Source organism: Muntiacus reevesi, chromosome 4, assembly GCF_963930625.1.
Source record: "Muntiacus reevesi chromosome 4, mMunRee1.1, whole genome shotgun sequence".
In the NCBI taxonomy this organism is placed as follows: Eukaryota; Metazoa; Chordata; class Mammalia; order Artiodactyla; family Cervidae; genus Muntiacus; species Muntiacus reevesi.
Genome location: NC_089252.1, coordinates 158110115 through 158132038, shown reverse-complemented (window position 1 = coordinate 158132038; position 21924 = coordinate 158110115). Strand labels below are relative to the sequence as shown.

Genomic DNA, 21924 nt, shown 5'->3' with positions numbered 1-21924 from the left:
TGCAATAGCTCCAATGAATTCTTTAATAAGCATAGTGATGGGTAGACAGTGCAATGATGACAAGTAATGCTGGTGGCTCAGATGGTAAAGAATCTGCCTGCAATATAAGAGACCCAGGTTTGATCCCTGGGTCAGGAAGATCCCCTGGAGAAGGAAATGGCAACACACTCCAGTATTCTTACGTGGAGAATCCCATGGACAGAGGAGCCTGGTGGGCTACAGTCCACGGGGTCACAAGGAGTCAGACACAACTGAGCAACTAACACTTTCAATGCAACAAAATAGTACCAAACAAAATGGATAAGGAAACATTTCCCGGCTCAAATAATTTGTCCTGAGAATTTATTGAAATAAACCGATTCATTGTAACATTTTCCTAACATCTCAATGTTCCTAGCACATACTCTATAGTTCAGATGTACTGGTCCTGTCCCATGGCTTAGACCTTGCTTTTCACCACGTTTGTAAATCTGGTTCTTACTCATCAGATCTGAGCTTAAATATTGACTTTTCCTAGAAGCCTTCCCTGAATCCTATTTAAGTAGATTTCTCGTGTCATCGTCTTCCTCTCCGTCCTTCTTTCTTCCTTTGTAGTACCTATTACTGCTTATACTTATCTGTTTACTTATCTATTATTTCTCTCTTCCATTAGATGATACGATCCATAAGAACAGTGTTGGTGGCATATTTTTCCCCATGACTGGCATAGTGCCTGACACATTAAGATGCTAAATAAATGAATAAGTGCTCCCCAGATCCATTATGTCCTTTGTACATATTGTTTCCATGTCCTTTCCAACAAGAAACTTATTGATCTTTCTATCCATAATGACAATGACAATAATGCCCAATTAACTCTTATTAAGTGGTTTCCAAGTGCGTCTAAATGCCTTATCTAACATCTTTCTAAGTTCTTCATCAGAGCTGCGCAGAGTAAGACACTTAGCATAGTACCCAGGGCATACTAAACCCTGGAAAAAATTAAAATTAATGAATAGACAAATACATGTTGCAATTTTAGCCTTTAAATGAAAAGCTATAAGACAGATACACTAACGTTTTTGTATATAAATATTATATGCAGTCTGTTAAACAAATGAAAAGAATAATAATCACTCCATTCATTATCAAATTATCCTAAAACTGAAGAAGCTTATTACAACAAGTATTTATTATCTCATATCATTCCTGAAAGTTAGGAATCAGGAAGTAGCTTGACTATAATTCTAAATTATTCCTGGTGAAATCTCACCACTTAGAAAGATAAGTGCATGGATTAGGGTTATAGTGGAATAAATTCAGTAACAGAGATCCAGCAATATGATAGTGGGGAGCTTCTGATAAGAACACAATTGTCCATTAGACAGGAACCTTAAAACAAAAAGTGAGCAAAGTTCAATCATCTCTGTTTTTGATTAGCGTGAAGAAGCTTCCAAAGAAGTCATTGGAACGGATTTTTAAATTTTATTATTATTAAAAAAATTTTGGCCTCACTCTGCAGCATGTTGGACCTTATTTCCCAGACCAGGGATCAAACCGGCACCCTCTGCATTGGAAGGTGGAGTTTTAACCACTGGACCGCCAGGGAGAGGCTTCCCCGGTGGCTCAGTGGTAAAGAATCCACCTGCAATGCAGGAGATGCTGGTTCAATCCCTCGGTCAGGAAGATTTCCTGGAGGAGGAGATGGCAACCCACTCCAGTGTTCTTGCCTGGAGAATCCCTTGGACAGAGGAGCCTAGATGGCTACAGTCCATGGAATCACAAAGAGTTGGACATGACTGAAGTGACAGCACACACCACCAAGTCCCAGGAATAAACTTTTTGATGGTGCTCAGTTCAGTTCAGCTGTGTCCGACACTTTGCGACCCCACGGACTGCAGCACGCCAGGCCTCCCTGTCCATCACTAGCTCCCAGAGTTTACCCAGACTCATGTCCATTGAATTGGTGATGCCACCTAACCATCTCATTCTCTGTCATCCCCTTCTCCTCTTGCCTTCAATCTTTCCCAACATCAGAGTCTTTTCAAATAAGTCAGCTCTTCACATCAGGTGGCCAAACTATTGGAGTTTCAGCTTCAACATCAGTCCTTCCAATGAACACCCAGGACTGATCTCCTTTAGGATGGACTAGTTGGATCTCCTTGCAGTCTAAGGGACTCTCAAGAGTCTTCTCCAACACCACAGTTCAAAAGCATCAATTCTTCAGCACTCAGCTTTCTTTATAGTCCAACTCTCACATCCATACATGACTACTGGAAAAACCATAGCCTTGATTATATAGACCTTTGTTGACAACATAATGTCTCTGCTTTTTAATATGCTATCTAGGTTGGTCATAACTTTCCTTTCAAGAAGTAAGCATCTTTTAATTTCATGGCTGCAGTCACCATCTGCAGTGGTTTTGGAACCCCCCAAAATAAAGTCATCCACTGTTTCCACTGTTTCCCCATCTATTTGCCATGAAGTGATGGGACTGGATGCCATGATCTTAGTTTTCTGAATGTTGAGCTTCAAGCCAACTTTTTCACTCTCCTCTTTCACTTTCATCAAGAGGCTGTTTAGTTCTTCTTCACTCTCTGCCATAAGGGTGGTGGCATCTGCATATCTGAGGTTATTGATATTTCTCCCAACATTCTTGATTCCAGCTTGTGCATCATCCAGTCCAGCATTTCTCATGATGTACTCTGCATATAAGTTAAATAAGCAGGGTGACAATATATAGCCTTGATGTACTCCTTTCCTTATTCGGAACCAGTCTGTTGTTCCATGTCCAGTTCTAACTTTTGCTTCCTGACCTGCATACAGGTTTCTCAAGAGGTAATAAAAATGCTCTGAGCATGTTAGTCACTAAGTCGGGTCTGATTCTTTGTGACCCCATGGACTGTAGCCTACCAGGCTCCTCTGTCCATGGAATTCTCCAGGCAAGAATACTGGAGTGGGTAGCCATTCCCTTCTCCAGGGGATCGTCCCAACCCAGGGATAGAGCCCAGGTCTCCTGCATTGCAGGCAGATTCTTTACCGTCTGAGCCACCAGAGATGCCCAAAAAATGCTCTGAAGGGGGAGCCAAGTATCCACTTAGCCCTCTACTCTGAAATTCACAGGTTGAAATTTAACTATTGATGACAGTTTTGCAAAGACATTTTTGATAATGGACGGTAGGAGAAGAAAGCTTTTCTACACACTATTAGGGTCCCTGGTTGGGTCTGAAAATTAAACTGACAAGACAGATTAACACTTTTTATCAAATTTTTACATGTACCTGAGAGCCTTCACAGAGGAATGAAGGCCTGAGAGGTGACTAGATCAAGAAACTTTTACAGAAGAGACAATTCATTTGTGAAGAGTTGACAAGACAAGGGGATTTGGGCTAAATGTAGTAAATGATGAATGATAACTAGGAAGATAAGGGTTAGCTTAACAAAGTTTGTTGGTGCAGATTTCTTTTCCCCAAATGTCTTCCTTCTTCCTGGTACAGGGAGGGTACCTTTTATAAGGGAAATTTATATCTTGCTTTTAGGGGAGAAGGACAAGTGAAGGGGAGGTCAGAGTGACCTTCTTGCTTCTACTGTTTTCTCAGACTCTTCCAGCTCAAGACACTTAATATGCCAAGGTGCCAGAGTACATCCTGAACATCAGCTGGATGCTACAATACCAGCCTGAAATTCAGTGGGTGAGGATATAGACCTGCTTAGGACCTCAGAGTCATAAATAAAATAGCCTTTCCTTACTTCCCTGTGATACTCAACCAAAGTGCTGTTTTATCATGGGTTTACATTATTTTAGACTCATAAATCTGTGTTATGAGTATAAATCTGCTTTCTTTAGTAGTTCCTTAGTTTAGATTGTAATAGTTAATCCTACTCACCCTTTCCTGGAAAACTCAGCAATATGTCTTGACAGTTTTGCTTCAGTGATTTAATGAAGTAGCTTCCTGCTTTTTTTTTTTTTTTTTTTTTTTATACGACCCTGCCTAGGACATTTTGGATCTTAACTTTCCTTGCAATTCTATTACTCAATACGTGGATGACCTCTTAACCTCTTATTAGATTCTGAAGATGCGTTGAGCTCTCTCAACTAATTTCATTAATCTTCTGAAGAGTTTTAACTTAGAAAGGGCTTTAAGTTAGAAGGAATGTTATAATTTTGTCAAAACAAAATATATCACCCAAGACAAAATCTATCCTAATGCAGATTTACTGAGTTACCCTCATTTTGGACAGACTAAAAACCATTCAAAAATTTTCCAGGCCAATTATTCAGACTTAATTCAGAGTAAACTAAGAGGATTTCTGAGGTCTGATAGCTACTGCAGGCAGCTAGTTACCAGCTGTTCCTAAATCACAAGATCTCTTTGTGATTTAATCAAGTTATTGGGAATCAAATCTCTGCCTTGGAACCTCAATGTGAGCTGGCATTTTGTGATTTTAAAATTAGCGTTTCAGATGCAAACTATTATATATAGGATGGGTAAACAAGGTCCTACTGTATTGTACAGGGAACTATATTCAATATCCTGTGGTAAATGATAATGGAAAAGAATAAGAAAAAGAATATGTGTATACACACACACACACACGTATACAACTCAATTGCTTTACAGAAATTAACACAGCATTGTAAATCAAGTATACTTCAATAAAATAAATTTTAGAAAAATAAAGTGATTAGCTTTTTGGCATCTTCTTACCCTGGGCCAGCTTAATATCTTAAACCTTTCTACATAACCGTGCAAAACAATCTGGACAAACCCTTATCATTTTGACACAGATTCATGGTCTTTACAGAGAAAAGTTTGCTATAGTTTTTCTCTTGACCCTATGTTAAAAGTTCTACTTCCTGGTTGCAGGTTAATAGTCACTGCAGCTAAATTGGTAAGAAAGTGAAGTCACTCAGTCATGCCTGAATTTTTGCAACCCCATGGACTGTAGCCTACCAGGCTTCTCCATCCATGGGCTTTTCCAGGCAAGAGTACTGGAGTGGGTTGCCATTTCCTTCTCCAGGGGATCTCCCTGACCCAGGGATTGAACCCAGGTCTCCCGCATTGCTGGCAGATGCTTTTACTGTCTGAGCCACCAGAGAAGAAAATGGTAAAGGCTACTGCTAACTAAGTCCTCATTCCTTCTCACGATATACAATCATTGTCGCCTACTAAAAAGACGCTCTATTTCTTAGCAGGTAGACTTACCTCACATGAAATTCTATTATTTTTTCCTTCACTCATTTTCTTCCTTGATGGTAGTACTTGAAATCCTGCTAATTTCCTTCTTCTGTCAGAAGGAATAATTTAGGGCTATCTAACTTCTGTCCCTGGAGAAGGAAATAGCAACCCACTCCAGTCCTCTTGCCTGGAAAATCCCATGGATAGAGGAGCCTGGTAGGCTACAGTCCATGGGGTTGCAAAGAGTCGGACACGACTGAGCGACTTCACTTTGACTTTCACTTTCAACCTCTGTCCAAGACCGGTCCATGCCCTGAACAAATAAATTAGAAACTCATCTAGAAAACTCAGAGTTAATCTTGTTTCTTGACAAGTCATACCTTCCAAAAGAAAAGAAAAGAAAATTATTAAGCTGGATATGTCAAAACAGATTTCAACTCACTCCTAAAAATAATGGCCCTTTGTGCTCAGTCTCAGTTGACTCTTTTCAGCCCCATGGACTGCAGCCAGCCAGGCTCCTCTGTCCATGAAATTTTCCAGGCAAGAATCCTGGAGTGGGGTGCCATTTCCTTTTCCAGGGGATTTTCCCAACTCAGGGATCAAAGTCACATCTCCTGGGTCTCCTGCACTGGTGGGTGAATTCTTTACCACTAGCGCCACCTGGGAAGCCCAATGACCTTTTACTGGAACTAAAGTCGCAGAGAAGGTGGAACTCGTACCCACCAGGACTTGTCAACTGAGCAGAAAAAGGAGAGCTAAGTTAATAGCAATGGCAGGAGATGTAGAATGTTTTGAAAATAACAAAACAAAATGGTGGGAAAAGCAAACAAAAATGGTTAAAAGACTAAGAAATTCTAAAGTGTTCTAATGTTTCTTAAGGAGGTAGAATGCCATATAAAAAGAGGTAATTTGAAGGTTAATAGAAATGTGCTACCAGGTTATTATGAGAGACAGACATCTTCTAAGAATCCTGTTTCCATAATGCACTACAAGGCCAAATCTTTGGAGAACTTTTATTGGCAAAACAAACAAACAAAACCCCAAAAAACAAATCTATTACAAAATACCAGGGATAGGCTCCAAAATTGGGGAAAAGGCTCCCTTATTTAGAGCACTAATCAAGATTTATCTCATGAACTTCACCTTCAGTTCAGTTCAGTCGCTCAGCCATATCTGACTATTTTCAACCCCATGGACTGCAGCACGCCAGGCCTCCCTGTCCATCACCAATTCCCAGAGCTTACTCAAACTCATGTCCATTGAGTCGGTGAAGCCATCCAACCATCTTATCCTCTGTCATCCCCTTCTCCCACCTTCATTCCTTCCCAGCATCAGGGTCTTTTCAAATGAGTCAGTTCTTCGCATCAGGTGGCTAAAGGATTGGACTTTCAACAGTTGCATCAGTCCTTCCAATGAACATTCAGGACTGATCTCCTTTAGGATGGACTGGTTGGATCGCCTTGCAGTCCAAGGGACTCTCAAGATTCTTCTCCAACACCACAGTTCAGAAGCATCAGTTCTTCGGCGCTCAGCTTTCTTCAGAGTCCAACTCTCACATACATACATGACTACTGGAAAAACCAGAGCTTTGACTACACAGACCTTTGTTGGCAAAGTAATGTCTCTGCTTTTTAATAATGTCTAGGTTGGTCATAACTTTTCTTTCAGGGAGCAAACATCTTTTAATTTCATGGCTGCCGTCACCATCTGCAATGATTTTTGAGTCCCCCAAAATAAAGTCTGTCACTGTTTCCATTGCTTTCCCATTTATTTGCCATGAGGTGATGGGACCAGATGCCATGATCTTGGTTTTCTGAATGCTGAGTTTTAAGCAACTTTTTCACTCTCCTCTTTCACTTTCATCAAGAGTCTCTGTAGTTCTTCTACACTTTCTGTCATAAGGGTGGTCTCATATGCATGTCTGAGGTTATTGATATTTCTCCTGGCAATCTTGATTCCAGCTTGTGCTCCATCCAGCCCAGCATTTCTCATGATGTACTCTGCATATAAGTTAAGTAAGCAGGGTGACAATATACAGCCTTGACGTACTCCTTCCCGATTTGGAACCAGTCTGTTGCTCCATGTCCAATTCTAACTGTTGCTTCTTGACCTGCATACAGACTTCTCAGGTGGCAGGTCAGGTGGTCTGGTATTCCCATCTCTTGAAGAATTTCCCACCATTTGTTGTGATCCACACAGTCAAAGGCTTTGGCACAGTCAATAAAGCAGAAGTAGATCTTTTTCTGGAACTCTCTTGCTTTTTCAATGATCCATCGGATGTTGGCAATTTGATCTCTGGTTCCTCTGCCTTTTCTAAATCCAACATTAACATCTGGAAGTTCATGGTTCACGTACTGTTGAAGCCTGACTTGGAGAATCTTAAGCATTACTTTGCTAGAGTGTGAGTTGAGTGCAATTGTGTGGTAGTTTGAGCATTCTTTGGCATTGCCTTTCTTTGGGATTGGAATGAAAACTGAACTTTTCCAGTCCTGTGGCCACTGCTGAGTTTTCCAGATTTGCTGGCATATTGAGTGCAGCACTTTCACAGCATCATCTTTTAGGATTTGAAACAGCTCACCTGGAATTCCATCACCTCCACTAGCTTTGTTCATAGTGATGCTTCCTAAGGCCCACTTGACTTTGCATTCCAGGGTGTCTGGCTCTAGGTGAGTGATCACACCATCGTGATTATCTGGGTCATGAAGATCTTTTTTGTATAGTTCTTCTGTGTATTCTTGCCACCTCTTCTTAATATCTTTTGCTTTTGTTAGGTCCATACCATTTCTGTCCTTTATTGTGCCCATCTTTGCATGAAATATTCCCTTCGTATCTCTAATTTTCTTGAAGGGATCTCTAGTCTTTCCCATTGTATTGTTTTCCTCTATTCCTTTGCATTGCTTACTTTGCATTTTCTCTCCTTGCTCTTCTTTGGAACTCTGCATTCAAATGGGTATATCTTTCCCTTTCTCCTTTGCCTTCTTCTTTTCTTTTTTTCACAGCTATTTGTAAGACCTCCTCAGACAACCATTTTGCCTTTTCGCATTTCTTTTTTTGGGGGATGGTCTTGATCCCTGTCTCCTGTACAATGTCATGAACTTCCGTCCATAGTTCATCAGGCACTCTGTCTATCAGATCTGATCCCTTGAATCTATTGGTCACTTCCACTGCATAATTGTAAGGGATTTGATTTAGGTCATACCTGAATGGTCAAGTGGTTTTCCCTACTTTCTTCAGTTTAAGTCTGAATTGGGCAATAAGGAGTTCATGATCTGAGCCACAGTCAGCTACCGGTCTTGTTTTTGCTGACTGCATAGAGCTTCTGCATCTTTGGCTGTGAAGAATATAATCAATCTGATTTTGGTATTGACCGTCTGATGATGTCCATGTGTAGTCTTCTCTTGTGTTGTTGTAAGAGAGTGTTTGACCAGTGTGTATGACCAGTGTGTTCTCTTGGCAAAACTTATTTTACTGATTCATTATCTTATTAATTTGGCTCACTCTCAATAAGCTCTGCACCTTAAAGAACTGCCTTAAACTGCTTGAATTCATATTCCAAAAGCCTACAAATACTTTTCTTACACTCACTTTTTGTGTGACTACCAAGACTTTGTCAATAAGGTCTCCCTTGCTGCTGTAAATTTAATAAACTCACCTCTGTTGCTCAGCAGCTTTTTCTGTGATTTCAACAAAATTCATCTTGTTGAAGCCTTGAAGTAGCATGTGGTTTTTTAAAACCCGATTTACTATTATTTAACAGATTGTCTGAATCTCTGTTTTGGAAGTGTGTAAAGACATTTTAAGAAGAGTGTTTTCTCTTCTGGGCCATTTAGTTAAGGGTAATTGGTAAAATGATGCATGGAAAGATAACATACACAAAATGCTTTATACTTAATAGTGATCCTGACTCAGTATGTTCAAGTGTTCAGTGAATGTTTAGTTATATTATAATCCCCTTACTCCCTAACTCTTCCTTACTTGGACCTCCAAGCAGCCTGAAAACTCCTGGTTAATTTCTCTGATTAGAGTTCCAGTCATAGGTCGTCACTGGTTTCTCGTGATTGGCAGTGACCGTCTGGTCCCCCTCCCTCCTCGTGCTGGTGTTTTGACTCTGTTCCCCTTCCGACCCAGCAACAGGCTGAGGGGGGAGTTCAGTTCTTCACATTTCCCCTCCTTAGTCTCCTTCAGGTGACCTTTTCTTGGCAAGCACTGCCTGAGTGGAGGTTTCTCTGCTCAGTGACATTTTATTTTAATAATGAAAAGTGAAAAGTATTTTGCCCTGATTGTTGAGAAGATTTTTCTGCCACTTTTTCCAAATAAACAAACAAACAAACCTCACAACCTCTTTAAAGTGTTTTGGATGAGGTTGTGTCTAAACAAGGAAACCTTGATTAAGTTATAAAGTTAATGAAATTGGGATTCTTGAGAAAACCTAGGTATAGGAGTATTTTTAATAAAAGTGCCCAGTACTATGGGCAGAAAAACTACAAAAAAGATCTTCATGACCCAGATAATCACGATGGTGTGATCACTCACCTAGAGCCAGACACCCTGGAATGCAAAGTCAAGTGGGCCTTAGGAAGCATCACTATGAACAAAGCTAGTGGAGGTGATGGAATTCCAGGTGAGCTGTTTCAAATCCTAAAAGATGATGCTGTGAAAGTGCTGCACTCAATATGCCAGCAAATCTGGAAAACTCAGCAGTGGCCACAGGACTGGAAAAGTTCAGTTTTCATTCCAATCCCAAAGAAAGGCAATGCCAAAGAATGCTCAAACTACCACACAATTGCACTCATCTCACACTCTAGCAAAGTAATGCTCAAGATTCTCCAAGTCAGGCTTCAACAGTACGTGAACTGTGGACTTCCATATGTTAATGTTGGATTTAGAAAAGGTGGAGGAACCAGAGATCAAATTGCCAACATCCGATGGATCATTGAAAAAGCAAGAGAGTTCCAGAAAAAGATCTACTTCTGCTTTATTGACTGTGCCAAAGCCTTTGACTGTGTGGATCACAACAAATGGTGGGAAATTCTTCAAGAGATGGGAATACCAGACCACCTGACCTGCCACCTGAGAAGTCTGTATGCAGGTCAAGAAGCAACATTAGAATTGGACATGGAGCAACAGACTGGTTCCAAATCGGGAAGGAGTATGTCAAAGCTGTATATCGTCACCCTGCTTACTTAACTTATATGCAGAGTACATCATGAGAAATGCTGGACTGGATGGAGCACAAGCTGGAATCAAGATTGCCAGGAGAAATATCAATAACCTCAGATATGCAGATGACAGCACCCTTATGTCAGAAAGTGAAGAGGAACTAAAGAGAGTTTTGATGAAAGTGAAAGAGGAGAGTGAAAAAGTTGGCTTAAAACTCAACATTTAGGAAACTAAGATCATGGCATACAGTCCCACTACTCCATGGAAAATAGATGGGGAAACGATGGAAACAGTGAGAGACTTTATTTTGGAGGTCTCCAAAATCACTGCAGATGGTGATGGCAGCCATGAAATTAAAAGACGCTTGCTCCTTGAAAGAAAAATTATGACTAACCTAGACATTATTAAAAAGCAGAGACATTACTTTGCCAACAAAGGTCCATGTAGTCAAAGCTCTGGTTTTTCCAATAGTCATATACGGATGTGAGAGTTGGACTCTAAAGAAAGCTGAGTACCGAAGAACTGATGCTTCTGAACTGTGGTGTTGGAGAAGAATCTTGAGAGTCCCTTGGACTGCAAGGCGATCCAACCAGTCCATCCTAAAGGAGATCAGTCCTGAATATTCATTGGAAGGACTGATGCAACTGTTGAAACTCCAATCCTTTAGCCACCTGATGCGAAGAACTGACTCATTTGAAAAGACCCTGATGCTGAGAAAGATTGAAGGTGGGAGAAGGGGATGACAGAGGATAAGATGGTTGGATGGCTTCACCGACTCAATGGACATGCGTTTGAGTAAGCTCTGGGAATTGGTGATGGACAGGGAGGCCTGGCGTGCTGCAGTCCATGGGGTTGAAAATAGTCAGACAAGGCTGAGCGATTGAACTGAACTGAACAGTGGAAATAAAAGGTAATATAGAAAGGAGGATACTCAAGGAGGTCTCCATACTGTCCCATACATCATAGACCAAGAGACACCAAAAACACTGTAGAATTCTCATTAGTTCCTATAATTCTCCTTTGTGAGATAGCATACCTTAAATGCTAACTCCATGTTATAAAATCCAAAGTTACTCTGAAATTTAAAGAGGAAACAGATGATGTATAAATGTGTGAATAAACCTTCCAAACCAAAAAATAAGAAAAAATGTTTAAAGAAAAAAAAATCCTAGAGCGGTTTACTTTGCCCTTTATAATTATTGGAGGAAATGAAGTGGCTGATGCCTTCATGTCTTCCCAAGGTGAGCGGGTTGCAATGTTTTGTGTCGTGCAGGGTGGAAAGATGTACTGATGGGAAGTGATGTCCTGGTAAATGTTTGACACTCAGCCAGGGGTGAAATAGATGACCTCATTTACAGGATTTACTGACATCTGTGGAATAAATTCACCCACCATGGCTGATTGTAAAGCCATCAATGTGACATTGCTGAACTCAGGATCTGAGAGAGCTATTCAGTGGCGCACTGTTATAGTTTTTCAATCGCATAGATCTAGCAACAGAAATAACCTCAAGAGAGGGGATAATGGTAAAAGGTGGTAAAATAATGAGGAAGTAACGAGCTTTGAGTGTTTCTTGCTTTTGTTTTTAATATGATTTATAAAGTTGCGAACTTATATAATTTTTAATAATGGTTGTGTTTAACAGCTGGTTCAGAACTTTACATTTGGCTCCTGTGGACTCAAGCTAAGCACCTCTATGGGAGATGAGTGAGTCCCTTTATCTATGCTTCCCCAGCTGTGAGGTATTGGTAGTTCTTATTGACCCTGTTGGTTATTTCAGAGCTGAAGACTCAATCTTCCTCCCACTTTTTCTTATAGGATGGATCTTACAGAGACAGGACAGACTTTATCTCTAATACAAACATGTGGTACTATTGAATCTCAGTTGCAGGCAAAACTTAATGTCTCTAGGTGGGGCAGAGGAGGCAAGGTGGACTCTCAAATGCACTCTTCTAAAAGGTGTTATTACCTCCAGCATCTGAGGTTTCAGGTGGGAGGGCAAGAAGGAAGCCTGGACTATTACTACCATAGTCAGGTATTGGGGCCGTTACGGGATGATCTGTGTAGGGACAGAGCAATGGCATTTTCTCAGAGTGATGTGGACCCAGCTGCTCAAATAAATTAATGTTCCAATTCAAATGACTCATTTTTTAGGAACATTAAGTTCACAGCCAATTTGTCAATAAAAGAAAACTACCGCCTCATTTTTTTTTTTAACTCAAAGAGTCATGCTTAAATTTTATGAGTTATAAATGCCACTTTTCAAAGGACGAATTGAAACATAGAAAGGCGGTGCTGGAGCCTCACTGGCGCCTTGTTCGACTTGGCTGCCATATTTTCCAGGAGGGTCAGGGTACCTCCAACTGTCACCTGAGGCTTACAGAAACTTTTGGTTTTCCTAGGGAAGACTAAGGGAAGACATGGTATCTACTTACAAATATTTGAAAAGTTATCATGTAAAAGAAGAGATTAGAATTTGTTTTACAAATTATCATAGTAGTACAAACAGGGGCTCTGAATATAGAGGCTTGAGTTTCAGGTTTAGTTTCATTATTTACTGTTTGTATGACCTGGGACAAATTTTACAAACTCTCTAAATCTCAGATCCATTATCTGTAAAATAGAGTATGTTAGTTTCCCATCACTATTGTAACAAGTTTTCATGAATTCAGTGGCTTTGTTGCTCTTGTTCAGTCACTCAGCCCTGTCCAACTCTTTGCAACCCCATGGTCGGCAGCACACCAGGCTTCCCTGTCCTTCACTCTCTCCCAGAGTTTGCTCAAACTCATACCCATTGAGTTGGTGATGCCAACCAACCATCTCACCCTCTGTTGCTCCATTCTCCTCCTGTTCTCAATTTTTCCTAGCATTGGGGTCTTTTCCAATGAGTTGGCTCTTTGCATCAGGTGGCCAAAGTACTGGAGCTTCAAATTCAACATCAATGCTTCCAATGAATATTTAGTTTTGATTTCCTTTAGGATTGACAGGTTTGGTCTCCTTGCAGTCCAAGGGACTCTCAAGAGTTTCCTCCAACCCCACAGTTTGAAAACATCAATTATTTGGCACTCAACCTTCATGGTCTATCTCTCACATCCATACATGACTACTGGAAAACTGGTTTAAAACAACCTAAGTTTATTATCTTACAGTTCTTGAGGTCAAATTCCACAGAATGGGCTTCATTGTGCTAAAATCAAAATGTCAGCACGGCTGCATTCCTTCTGGAAGCTCTAGGAAATAATCCATTTCTTTTTTCAGCTTCTGGAGCTCACCTGCATTCCTTGGCTCATGGCCCTTTTCTTTCATCTTCAAAATCAAAAATATTAGGCCAACTTCTCACACTGCTGTCTCTGGTTCTCTTTCTCTTGCCTCCATCTTCAATTTATAAGAACTCTTGTAGTTGGGCCCACCCAAAGAATCCAAGACAATCTCTCTATCTCAAGGTTAGCTGATTAGAAGCTTAATTCCACTGGCAACTTTGATTCCCCCTTGCCATGAAAATTAAATTGAAATAATGTGCTCAGTCACATCTGATTCTTTGCAGTCTCAAGGATGGTGGTCCACCAGGCTCCTCTGTCCATGGAATTTTCCAGGCAAGAATACTGGAATGCATTGCCATTTCTTCCTCCCTGGATCTTCCCGACCCAGGGATTGAACTCCCATCTCTTGCATCTCCTGCACTGGCAGGCGGGTTCTTTATCAGTAGTGCCACCTGGGAAGCCCCGCCTTTGCCATGTAACCTAACATACTCATATTCACAGGTTTCAGGGGTTAGAAAGTGGATATTTCCGTATCCATTATTCTTTCTACTAAATGAGGATAAAAATATCATGAATGTGGATCTAAGATTGCATACAGGTGAGAAATCATACACATTTTGAAGCAAACCCAGACTGGTATCAAGTTCAAAAGAAATCCATACTTAGGTAAGGAGATACTCTATTTGAGAAAAAAATATTGCCAGTGGTGAGTGGGGTGGGAGAGAGATGGTTATAATGGGAGAAGTGGACCATTGCAAGAGGATTTCCATCCATCAGATTTGCAAGCATACACAAATGCCAGGCAGCAAAGGACTTTTCTTTTTACAGAGGAATAAACCAGGCTAGAAAGAACTGGGTGTGGGGAAGTGGGCTGAGCTGGTGATGGTGTGACTAGACGGTTGATCGGAGAATGTTCTGTCCTGAGCTCAGCCTGTTCTCAGGGCAGCCGCTCTGGAAGGGTTGTTTGTTGGCTCAGCAACTTGAGGCAGTTATTTATTTCTCTAAACTCATTTCCTCATTGTGAAGTTGTGCAAATGCAGAGCTTGTCAGCAGGCATTCTTGAACCCAGTTGGTCTCAAAATTCTGTGCTCTTCCAGAGACCAATGACTACAAATGAACACTCAATCTTTGCAAAATTCTCTTTAAAGTTGAATTCTGTTAAAAAGCTACAAACTTATTTTCTGAAATATCATTATCTACTTAATGAGATGAAACCATCCTCAGAGAATTATATGAAATAGCTTTCAAATTTTTACTTCACTATTTTTCATAACACCAGAGCATAATATGAATGCATTGATTTAGAAGCTCTATTAATGGGGCCTAGTTAAACTGTGCTTTATTAATATTTCTCCAGGTGATTCTGGTGGTGGTTTAGTTGCTAAGTCATTTCTGATTCTTTTGCGACCCCGTGGACTGTATCTCGTCAGGTTCCAGGGTCCATGGGATTTCCTAGGCAAGAAGACTGGAGTGGGTTGCCATTTCCTTCTCCAGGGGATCTTCCCGACCCAGGGATCATACCCATGTCTTTTGCTTGACAGGTGGATTCTTTACCACAGAGTCAGCACTCCAAAGTTTGAGAACTGCTGGTAGAGTGGTAGACACCGGCTTTGAAGCCGGATTGTCAGGGCTTGAATCCTGGTTGTGTTGCTAATTGGCTGTGTTATTAAGGCTCGATTTCTCATCTCACAGGGTCTTTGGGGAAGACTTGACTCAGTGAAAATGTGTGAGGAAGCAATGACTGATCCCCAGTAATTGTTGAAATGCATCTCTTTCTATTATATAACTATTCTATGCTCATGCTTAGTCATCTTCAACTATTTGCGACACTGTGGGTTGTAGCCCACCAGACTCTTATGTCCATGGGGTTTTCCAGGCAAGAATACTGGAGTGGGTTGCCATTTCCTCTTCAAGGCACCTTTCCGACCCAGGGAATGAACTTGCATCTCCTGCATTGTAGGTAGATTCTTTACCTGTTGAACCATATTGCTATTATAATAACATCTGAAGTCAATCTCAGATGCCTTGGAGAACCTGTTCTGGAAACTATGAAGTTTCAGGGGGAAGACAGAACAAATTATTTCAGCATAATATGCCAATGTGCATGAAAAATGGAAAATGTTTCTGTGGGTACAGAAGTAACCCTGAGTTGCAGCTGAGTTTCAGGAGACAAGTTTGGGAACTGGTCAACAACCATCTTGGGGTCAAGAGAAGGTCACTGCCAGTTTTTGAGACTTCTGGTACAGTAAAAAAAGAAAATTTAAGTTTTAAAAAATGTCTAAAGAGGGTTATAGAAATTGCTTAAATCACAAAATAATGAAAGCACTTCTTTAAAAATATTTCTTTATAAAATACTCTAGGCAGATTGATCTAGTAACAGGCCTGAGTTGAAAGTTATCTGAAGCTTGTCTTCATCTCTCATACCTGTCTGCATCTCTGTGACTACATTTAACTTTGTGTGTAGATAAGTCAGATGACTTCCCCAGTGGCCCAGAGGTAAACAATCCGCCTGCCACGAAGGAGACATAAGAGATGCAAGTTTGATCCCTGGATTAGGAAGATCCCCTGGAGGAGGGCATGGCAACCCACTCTAGTATTCTTGCCTGGAGAATCCCATGGACAGAGGAGCCTGGTGAGCTACAGTCCATAGGGTAACAAAGAGTCAGATATGACTGAAGCAACTCATACACACACATACACACACACACACAGGCACATAGATAAATCAAAGGGCTATGTTTGCTACCCTTTGTGAGGGTGAGGCCTGAGCTAATGACCTTCCTGCCCCCTGTGCTGGGTTCTGGGTTTCAGAGAAGAGGTAAGAACTATTTCAGGGAGGATAAAAAGGAATATATCAGAGCAAAAATGTGTAGAACAGCAGCATGCACCCTAGAAACCACAAGGGTTTGAATGATGACTTGTAAATTGCAGGGAGAAGAGGGGCTACAGCTGCAGTTGGGGAAGAAGCCAGTGGTGAAGTCATCAAAGACTTTCTAGGGCCTCCAAGGAGCCTGCATCTTGTGGATAATCAGGAGTCGCTGGTCAATTTCAGGAGGACCATGGTCAGTTTCAGGTTTTCCTGGTGGCTCAGCTGGTAAAGAATCTGCTTGCAATACAGGATACCTGGGTTCGATCCCTGGGTTGGGAAGATTCCCTGGAGAAGGGAACGGCTACACACTCCAGTATTCTGGCCTGGAGAATTCCATGGACTGGACCATGGGGTCACAAAGATTCGGACATGACTAAATGACTTTCATATCACATCACATGGTCAGTTTCATATTTTAGATCAGTCACTCAGATGGCAGTGTAGAAGGGGGATTGGAGTGCCAGACGGAGGCATAGGGACAACACAGAGGACTTCTGCATTTGCTGGGGTGATGAGCTATGAAGCCAGGAAGACAGTGATCAAGAGAAGGGCAAGCTATCCTCTATATAGAAGGTTAAGAGAAACAATAACTCACGGAGAAACTGCTGATGACTTCCTGTCCTGGAGGTGTAGATGGAGAAGACAAATGGTCTTTGAAGCTTAATAAAGTCACACAGCTTTTAAGTGGGTCTCAATGTCCTGCTCTACCCCCAAACCCTTGCCATGTTGTCCTACCAAGTGTGTTCATGGCCTTGAGTGCTGAGGCCCTGGGAAATTCCAGTGAAGCCAGGAAGACTGACCACTTCTTGAGCATTGGTTCTTTGTTGAGCTCTGCTCATACTCTTTTGAGTATGCCTTCCATTTCCTGCCAGACCTCTGTCCGGTGGACTGATGCTATCTTTACCCAAGTGAAGGTGATGAGTGAACATTCAGTCCCACCTTCCTTGCTCATGGCTAGGGCTTGGGGGACAGAGCCGAAGTGGCACCTTTGAGGTCTTCGCTTCCCTGTTCTTCATTCCTTCTCACTCCTCACATGCTTGCTTTCTCAGTCTTGCTTATTCTAAATAGTATCATAGGTGGTTCAGTGGTTAAGAATCCGCCTTTCAATGCAGGGGATGTGGGTTCAGTCCTGGATTGGGGAACTAAGATCCTACATGCCATGGGGGAACTAAGCCTCCATGAAGCAACTAGAGAAGCCCAGCACCGACAAAAACTAAATAAATTTAAAAAATAAATAAATAAATAAACAGTGTCATAGAGGCCTGCTCCTGTTCTCCTTTCTCCACTGGTTTAGCAATCATCTGGAGCTGAACTTTGTAGCCTCTGGTTGTTAGCATCTTTGAGAGCTTGCAGCTGCCTTTTAGGGCATCTTCCCTTTTCTCCCACCTTATTTGGGGATTCCTCCCTGGGGTGGCTTCCTGTTCTCGCCTCTGTGTTGACCTGCCATTTCTGCATGGGACAAGCCAGTATCTCTTTGCCCTAAGAATTTACTGCCATCCTGAGAATTGTTTGCTAGCTTTCCCTGGGCCCCAGAGGGAACAGAAAGGATGGCATTTAGAGTCCATGATGGTGCTATTGTTTTCAGTCTACAAAGCTGGGAGGGACATAAATGTCAAGGCTAACGGCCTCATAGTCCTTTGAGCAAGAGTCAGCAGGCTCAGGCTGGAGGAAAGTGACATGCAGCACATAAATGAGTCTTTGAAGCTGAAGTGAGAGCTGGAAGCTCAAAGTTGAATTTGAGCTGTGGAGCTTAATCAGCCTTTTCTCCAACCTGTGGTATAGGAGGAAGTGGTTATGAACAAAGGCTTCAGAATTACTCTGTCCCTGCTGAGTGTTGGGCTCTGACATTTGCCAGCTCTGTGACCTAGGTCCAGGTATTTACTCTGAGTATCTCACACTCTGTGTGCCTCAGTTTCTATACCTGTAGAATGGGAATAATTGTCAGTTCAGTCAGTCAGTTCAGTCACTCAGTCGTGTCCGACTCTTGCGACCCCATGAATTGCAGCATGCCAGGCCTCCCTGTCCATCACCAACTCCCGGAGTTTACTCAAACTCATGCCCATCGAGTCGGTGATGCCATCCAGCCATCTCATCCTCTGCCACCCTCTTCTCCTCCTGCCTCCAGTCCCTCCCAGCATCAGGGTCTTTTCCAGTGAGTCAACTCTTCGCCTGAGGTGACCAAAGTATTGGAGTTTCAGCTTCAGCATCAGTCCTTCCAATGAACACCCAGGACGGATCTCCTTTAGGATGGACTGGTTGGATCTCCTTGCAGTCCAAGGGACTCTCAAGAGTCTTCTCCAACACCACAGTTCAAAAGCATCAAGTCTTCGGTGTTCAGCTTTCTTCACAGTCTAACTCTCACATCCATACACGACCACTGGAAAAACCATAGCCTTGACCAGATGGACCTTTGTTGGCAAAGTAATGTCTCTGCTTTTTAATAATTGTAGTCCCTACCTTATTTTTTTTTTTTTTCAAGAATTAAATGAGATAACACAGGTAAGGCTGTAGAGAGTGCTACCTGGGACACAATAGTAATAGTTGCTAACATTTATTAAGTACTTTTTATGTGCTAGGGGTCAAAAACATTACACATTATTATTCTTCTTTGTCATATAGGATTTGACAAAATGTCATCTCAAGGAATTAGATTTGATTAACAAGAAGCTGCAAAGCAAGGAGGCTCCACACAGAACAGCACGTGTCCAATCACCTGGGGGGCTTGTTATGCACACGTTGCTGGGCTTCAACCCCAGAGTTTCAGATTCAGTAGAATTACAGGGGCGTGAGTCTGAGAATTTGCATTTGTAGCCAGCTGATATCAGTGCTGCTGGTCCGGGAACCAAACTTTGGAATACTCTGGCAGAGAGGTTTGTTGTTTAGTCACCAAGTCATATCCTACTCTTTGTGACCCATGGACTGTAGCCGCCAGGCTCCTCTGTCCATGGGATTTCTCAGGCAAGAATACTGGAGTGGGCTGCTGTTTCCTTCTTCAGGGGGTACTCCTGACCCAGGTATGGAACCCCAGTCTCCTGCTTGGCAGATGGAATTTTTACCACTGACCCATCAGGGCACAGAGGTTAAGTGGCCACATTTTGAAGTCAGGAAGATTCAGATTGGAAGCTAAGCAGCTGGTAGTGTGGGGCCTTGGGCCAATTACTCTCTCTTTAAACTTCAGCTTCCTTATCTCCAATGTTAGTGTGAGAACTAGACTGCGTGAAGAGTTAAATTAGATGATACTACAGTTAGGGCATCATATGCATTATTGTTCCTATTCTTCTGCTAAATTTCAGGCAGTATCTTGGTCTTCTCTGTGTCTCTGCTTTCTAATCTACAAAGTGGAAACAATCATTGATTGATAGTATATGATGGGCAAAGGCACTCACTAAGATAATAGCCTGGAGTCAGACTTTTAAGTGACATCCTAAAGATTAAACATGCAGCTCCTGGGACTTCCCTGATGGTCCAGTGACTAAGAATTCACCTTCTAACTCAGGGAATGTGGGTTCCATCCCTGGTCCGACTCATTGGAAAAGACTCTGATGCTGGAAAAGACTGAAGGCAAGAGGAGAAGGGGATGACAGAGGATGAGATGGTTGGAAGGCATCACCGACTCAATGGACATGAGTTTGAGCAAACTCTGGGAGGTGGTGAAGGGTAGGGAAACCTGGGGTGCTGCAGCCAATGGGACCGCAAAGAATCAGACATAACCGAGCCACTGACAACAGGGAACTAAGATCCCCCATGCCCTAGAGCAACTAAGCCCAGCACACCACAACCAAGACCCAGCATAGCAAAAAACCACAAAAAAGCGAAAGAAATGAAGGACCCATCTGTAGCACTTTTTTTTTTCATCTGTAGCACTTTAAACAGAACTTAGAATGTCTTCCTCTTAAATGAGAAAATCCTCTGTTACTGCAAGGGGTCTAAGACTCCCAATGGCACCTTCATAGCTCTCATCTTTCACTGTATTTTTGCCTTCTTCCTCCCAGATTTCCACCAGCGTGGGATCACTCATGTCACTTCTCTTCTCTCCTGGTTCATCTTTGTTTACTGCTGATGCGGTGTTCTTTGCAGGTAGACGGTTGCTGACCCCTCACCCTCACCCCTGCCCCCGCTCCCTGCCCTGTCATCTGTCATGAGTGGAGAAGGAGTACCTACTTGGGTGAAGACTGGATCAGGGGTCATTGGAAAGTTCTTTAGGAATGAAATCTGGCTTGAATCTTTAATTTATGACTTTTACAAATTGTATTTTCTGATGGAGGTTAGATTTAGGAATGTTCCCAAACTTCTGAACTTTTCCTCTTTTAACGCCTATGTTTCTATAGTTGTCTTGTCAGCTTTTTGTTTTATTTTGTTGTTGTTTTTATTTGCCTTAGCTCCCCGGCAAATCCTAAGACACAGAAACTTCTTGGCCACCGACAAGCTTGCAGCAGGGTCACAGAGACAGGAAACATATTTCATTGTTAGTTCTTTCTTAAAGACTGAAATAGATGCCAAGTTTCTTCCTGGGGTCAAGAGCTCCAAGAGCAAAGTAATTTAATATTAAGATACTCTACACAAAGGTTCTTGTATCATTACAATAAACCCCAGGATAAAAAGGGCAAACCTTATTTAGATCAACAGTTCTCTAAAATAATGGTACAATATTCTTTGGGAGATGCTGGGTTGGGGAGATATTTTAGTTAAGCCTGGCCTTTGGCAAGTGTTAACTCCTACACAGAACCATCCCTGCATGGTTTTCTCTATTACTCAAGCCTGAATTTTACCAGTTAATTTTTATCCTTGTATTATGAATGCTCTTTTTACTGGCAACATCAAAAGCTTTGCCAATTCTTTCCAAATCTAGTGGTAGAAATTTTTTGGGTTTTGGGTGGTTTGATTTAATCAGCTTTAATAAAAAATGTTTTATAATAGTATTATGTTTTTTAAAAAATCATGTTTTCTCCTTTTCTGTTCAATAGTACTTCAGCTCTAAGATGGTGATGACTTTTGTTAAGGTATGACTCTAAAATATAGTCTGAGATTTGTTTGGCAAATGAATGTCTCCAAACATACAAAATTAAAGGAATAATCACATAAAATGTTGAAAGTTCCACTCAGGGTTCTTTCTGTCTCAGTGTGCAAGATGCCAATTACATGTCCTGGATCTGAGAATCATTCTTCCTCATTTCTTCTAGATTTACATGTAGGCAGATCCACCCCCACAAGTGATAGGAAGATAGGGTTTGGTTCTAGCATTGTCCTATTTTGCTCTATAATCTTAATCTTGGTCTTGGTTTCCATCATTGTCCATCATAAAGAGGCCCTTTCAGTTCTAACACTTCATGATTCTGGAGGATACTCCAGTAGAATTACTAAGTGATTATTTCATATTGTCATATTCCCTTTTCCTTTAGGAGTAAATTCCATCAAACAAACAGTTACTTTGGGCAAAACAGGGTCAAGCTTCAGAGGTCAAATTATTTTGCCAACT

General features: G+C 41.7%; 1 protein-coding gene across 1 annotated transcript in view; it reads left to right on the top strand.

Annotated features, from left to right (window-relative positions):
- KCNMB4 (potassium calcium-activated channel subfamily M regulatory beta subunit 4) overlaps positions 1-21924 on the top strand; it is a 101335-nt gene that overhangs the window by 71267 nt on the left and 8144 nt on the right. The gene's annotated exons all lie outside the window — the stretch shown is intronic.